Source organism: Glycine soja, chromosome 17, assembly GCF_004193775.1.
Source record: "Glycine soja cultivar W05 chromosome 17, ASM419377v2, whole genome shotgun sequence".
NCBI classification, from domain to species: domain Eukaryota; kingdom Viridiplantae; phylum Streptophyta; class Magnoliopsida; order Fabales; family Fabaceae; genus Glycine; species Glycine soja.
The window spans coordinates 36,181,537-36,187,525 of NC_041018.1; the positions used below are offsets into that span (position 1 = coordinate 36,181,537).

A 5,989-nucleotide genomic window follows, 5' to 3' on the forward strand; every position below is an offset into this window, starting at 1 on the left:
GCACACAACATATATCATTTGCATTCAGTTTTCAAATAGATTTTAGCAAAAAACTAGCTATCAACAAAGGTTGTTCAATGTTAAGATGAAACAACAATTGTAAAAAATATAATGCAAAGTACGTAAACTAATTTATTAACCTAAAGTTACATAGTTGCCTAACATCCTATGTTTGATTTCTAACTTTTAGATAATATTGTGCCCACTGTATGCGAAGTGCCTTAAATCTCTCTGCTTCCAATGGTCTAACTTCATTAAAATACTGCATGATGAAATAAAAAAATAAATTAATAATGTAATAACAATTATAAAAAAACCAAATTTGTTTGTAATAAACAATTACCGTCTCCCAATTATTCCTGAAAGATCCTAAGATTATAATAACAAACCGATGTTAACGAATATGTTACTATTCACAATTGATGCAAGGACAATAATATTTTCCATCTTCATCCGGTTGACCTCTTTGTGAAGCAAATTGTAAGAATTGCTCGACGCCTTCCTCATATTCTGGGCTGATGCGACTTTCATTCATCCAACTTCGATCCATCTAAGTAATAACTCGGTCATACTCTCAAAGTTATTCGATGCATGAAAATCTCACTTTTTTATTAAAGGTGTGGCCCTATCCCATTCGGCAAGACCGTCTTTTATGGTAGCTTCATACATCAGGGTTAATTCTATTTTGTTAAATTTGACAAAATTTTGGCAGCATTTCGCATTGGTCTCTAAGTACACGACATGAAATCGGTGAAATTAATTTCCCGATAATCAAGTATGCACTCAAAGAACAACTAGAAATGCATTACCAAAATTTCATCAAATTAAACAAAATAATTTTAACCTTAACACATGAATCTACCATAAAAATATCAGTCTCCCCAAACTGTCCAAACGGACAATTCAAGATTGAATACAATGATTAATGCAAACTGTCCGCAAGAATCATTGCATCCAATCTCAAACGGGAATCTAAGGTTCACTCATCATGAACACAATTTGTATAGCATATATCAATTGTCATTAATGGCAGTGAACACGTAATAAAAATATTCATTGGTAACAAACATTTGTACCTGTGATGATGAGCAGCACGGTCCAAAATGAAAGCAAGAATCAAAGAAATAACTGAATGAACACCTACATAAGACAATTTTGTGTATGATAAAAAAAAGAGTAAGATTAAGTATAACAAACGCTCAGAAGATATGAAAACAATTTATTCTAAATTATATATACACACACAACTTATAATCTTTGGTTGGGAGTATACTAAATTAATCAATTCTTACAAAGTAGAAATGTAACACTCAAATTCGAACACATGGCAATACTTACTTATGGGGAACCTAACTCAATAGTTAAAATTTTCAACATTACTGGGAAGCTATGAAAATATGAATGAAGATAGAGGATCTAAAGTGATATCATATCTACAGAACAGTGAATCTACACTTATGGGGTGTGTCCAAATGAAAGTGATGAAAATTCCATTGGGGTCATTCATGGAACGTGATCCATATAGGTCACGTACATCAATCACATGCCCAAGAGAAAACATAGGAATAGTGGCCAATAAGAAGAATAATCACGGTCAAATATGCTTTTTAATTTGTCTTATATATTAACATTAATACTAATTTGTAACCAATATTATTATATTTTGTCTCAAGTTTTGAAGAACACAAAGCTTATGATAAAATAATTAAAATGCGTAAGACAATCCATAACAGGTTGAGATCTTGCGTTAATCAAGGATTCATGAGTTGGATTATTAAAACATTGTTCTGCTGTAAGTTAGTCAACTTATTAAAACATTCATTATTTTAACATAGACTAACCTTGAGAGCTAAAGCACGGTCAAAGCTTTCAATAGCATTATCAGGCTCACCAAAATTAAGTTGTGCTCTGCCAAGTGTGACCCATGCCTGGAAGGATCAAGATTAAAATAAATGCATAATTAGAAGACTGTCAAATGAATTAGCATTGCTCTACTTGGCATGACCATTGGTGATTCAAAATAAAACTTTGGCATATTTTTCAGTTTAGACTATATGTCCTACAAATACAATCTTTAAAGGATTTGGTATAAATATAAGCAGTGATCGTATACCAAATTTAACACAAAAATAGCTTACAAGCCAACCTAGCATCGAAGAGAGTGAATCAACAAAACATTTGCAGTTCAAGTTAGAGCATTTTCTCTTGTTCACAAGAAAAATATAACAAGGTTCTAGATTTTACAACTTGGATTTGCAATGCTAATTCCTTTACAGCATTGACCACATTCATCACTTATAGGAACAATGTGAGTCGGGTGAAAATGATATTGAATTTCAAATACGTATTCGTACTACTACTAGCTATTTTGGATACACTAAAAAAACAAGGCAAACCAATGATTGTCTCAAATTGCAACTTGCATTTGGACATCAAAATGAGGAAGACCAATTGTATGCATGAAATAGATTACATATGCACAGGTCAAAGTTTTTCTGAATTTAAAAATGAACAAAAGGCATTTCAAAGCCCAAAAGAAGAAATACATTGTTAGTTATACCCTCCGAATGTACGGTGTCGTTTGTTTGCGTCTTCCCCAAAACACTTTCTTTGATTTTGTGACTGTGTCTGTCAAGGGTTTGATAGAGCAGAATGGTTCTATCAAATAAGAAACTGAAGCTTAAGCTGAGAGATGAATTAGTCCAAAGCAACTCCAATGTCGCCGCTGAACTCTTCTGGACTCTTCTGGACTTTGCCACGCCCACACCCAGATTCTTCAAGAGAGAGAAACGAAGAAAGCTTTGATCCGACCAAACTCCACAACAATCCAACAAGGAAAATGAAACTAAAGGACCAATAAGAAGACAAAGAGGAAGAAGCTAGAGGACGATCATGTGAGAGACGGAGAAAAGGACCCTAGAATATTGTTGTGATGTTTGTTTCTCTCGTTTTCTTTCAAAGCACACACCCTAAAATATTAATTTACTAATATGATATACTTCCTCCTCTGTTCTTAAAAATATAAGATTATTTTTAAAAATGGGACCCAGCCAAAAGTACGAAACATATAAAAGAAAATAATAAATAGTAAATATGACCCAGCCAAAAGTACGAAACATTGTAGATATTTTGTCGTCATCGAAAGGTCTAATTATTTATTTTTGCCTTTCATTTAAATTAAAATCAAAACAAATATCCCAATGTCAAAGACCAACGCAATTATTCAAGCAATGAGAGGTTGGTGGTGAATTTGACTACCTCTATATCAATTTGAAAATAATCCAATAATAAAAAATTATAACTTATGAATTATATAAAATTAAGAAAATAATATCAATGTCTTTTGCATTTTCTAATTAAGAAAATAAGAAAAACATACTGGCCGGTACCGATTATATAAAATGCGTGCATAAAATAAATTATACAATTATTGAATATGTATATAATATGAATTATTCAATTACAATAGAACAAGATACAATTTAAAAAAAAACATTTTCATACGTCAATTATCATTTACACTTCTTACCAATAAAATGATAAAACTAGACTATAGTATAGAAAAAAAATCTTGATAAGACTTCCTGTCGGTCCCATTTAATTTAGAATTTAGTAAAACTAATTTTTATAGAAACTAAAAATTAATTTTTAAAAGAAATATTAAATTAATCAATTTATAATGAAAAAAATATTTCTTTACAAATTAATTGAAAATTATTTCTATATAAATAACACAATATACACATTTTTTTAATTAAATTAATTTTCATAGAAAAAAATGCAAAATAATAATTCCAAAAAAAAACTACTAATATGATATACTTCCTCCTCTGTTCTTAAAAATATAAGATTATTTTTAAAAAAATCCTTAAATACAAGGCATAGTGCATTTTAATTATTAACAATTATTTTTTATATAATAAATTGTAAATTTTTTCTATTTTAAATAATCATCATAATTAAAGTTTTTGACTCTATAAAGCTCAATATAATTTTAAAAATTTGGATCTTTTTGAGCAAATCATTATAATGTTGATTAATTTTCATGGGATATAATCACATTTTTTAAAATATGCATCTTCTTAACGGCATGTATTTAGTATTATGCAAGAATCATATCTTTTATATTGATTCAATTATCTCAAACTCATACCTTTTTTCCCACTTAACAATAAATAATTAAGAATATAATAGAAAAATATTTAATACTTTAATTAATTTATTGATCTTGTAAAATGACAGGAAAAATAAAACCAAAATGACAAATAAAATGATATAAAAAGAGAATAATACTTTAATTAATTTATTCCTTGTTTATTTGAATGTGTTACAATATATGTTTACGTATTTTAACCACTCTTTGTTTAAAAATAATATGCCAATATGATAGGAAAACGACAGCATGTGGCTGGTAAATTTAAACCACACTTATCTTTCACTAAAGCTTATTTATTTAAGTTGAATAAGACTATCATAAACTGGGAAGCTTTCCAAATCAATCTACAAATTGAAAAAACATAGTAACGAGAGTTATTAATATCTTTTTTTAACTTGGATTTTAGTTTCTTTTTAATTATTTTTGAGTAGTCAATATATATTTTCTAAGATCATCCCATCTTATTTGATTTCAAGACTATTTAATTACTTTGAAAGTTACGTGGTATATCTGCACATGAATCACCTAACTGCTGAATCTTCAAACAATATTTAATGTCATGAATTGATATTAAAAAAAATTGAATACCTCGGGTTCCCAAAAGAAAGAAAAAAATCCTAATTACGGTCGTTGAAAAAAAATATTTTAAAAGATCAAGGATTAAAACAAATTTTAGTTAAAAAATAAGGTAAAAAAATACTATTTCTATCTTTAAGGATTTAGATTAAATTTTATTTAAATAATTTTTTTATTTGTAAGAATGAAATATAAAGTTTAACTCATGCACCATATTACTCGCTGTTTTCGAAGCTATATTGGCTATCCAACAGTTATGAAATGCAAAATTAGATAAATCTAATAATTAGATAAATGAAACTTACTAGAAGGAAACACTGTTGCAAGCACAAAGTAGTTTCCCGCATAATCATCGAAGGCCTTGCTACTTTCCAATTCATAGAATTTTTCACATTCATCAGCTAACGAAGCAAGGGGAAAGCTATGCAATTGCGAACTTTTCTCCCCGAAAGATGGAATAGACACCTGCAAATCAATCAAAACTGTGAAATAAGCATACCAACGACACCTGTAACAACTGGAAAAGCAAAGCACACAATGTGAAAATTGAAAACAATTAAAACTAAACATTTTATTTCACAAAACATGGCTCATATCAAGAAATTCAACCATATTTTAACCAATTGTGCTTCATCGAGAAAACTCAGAAGCGCGGATAAGGTATATCATCGCCGAGAAATTCCAAAACAAACATAAAAATAAACAAATAAACCCTTAATTGAGGGAGTTATGTGATGGCTGTTTTCGGAGGAACAAAAGAAGAACCCTCGCCCCAAGGAGAAAAACGATCGCGTTTCGATTTGCGCCTTTAGGACTAGCTCCGTTTTCAGAGAACATGTGTGGTGTTCGAAAAGAGGAATTGAAGGAAAATAAAACTTAACCCTAAACCTAAACTAATTTCGAGAGAGTCGTGAATATTTTAAGTTGGTGGGGCTAAACCCTATTCGCTGCGAGGTTTTATATAGGCACATCAAATCCTTTTTTATTAAATTTATTAACAAAAAAATCACATAATTAACAAATGAGGTTAAAAATAATAAATGTAATAAAAATAAATTACATGCGGATTATAATTAACTCTAAATTTAAAGACTTAAAACATAATTTTCGTGTCTCATGAAAATATTTTTATTTTTGTTCTGAAAAATTTGTTTAAAAATAATGAAAATATCATTTTTTAAAATCCTACAAATATATGAGATAACTATAATTATTTAAATTAAACCACTATATCATATATTTTCAATAAATTAAATT

The 5,989-nt window shown here is 29.0% G+C and overlaps 1 long non-coding RNA gene and 1 other non-coding gene across 3 annotated transcripts; both read right to left on the reverse strand.

Moving 5' to 3' along the window:
• LOC114392988 lies at positions 1–5,649 on the reverse strand. 2 transcript variants are annotated; one of them, XR_003662447.1, is made up of 5 exons: positions 5,038–5,649; positions 1,842–1,928; positions 1,077–1,140; positions 344–550; positions 1–262 (listed from the first exon to the last, which is right to left on the reverse strand). It is a non-coding gene; the product is annotated as an uncharacterized LOC114392988 (long non-coding RNA). The 2 variants fall into 2 exon arrangements; XR_003662448.1 differs by lacking the exon at positions 1,842–1,928.
• On the reverse strand, positions 5,319–5,406 carry LOC114394319. Its single transcript, XR_003662723.1, has one exon. It is a non-coding gene; the product is annotated as a small nucleolar RNA U36a (small nucleolar RNA).
• Positions 5,650–5,989: the final 340 nt, after the last annotated feature.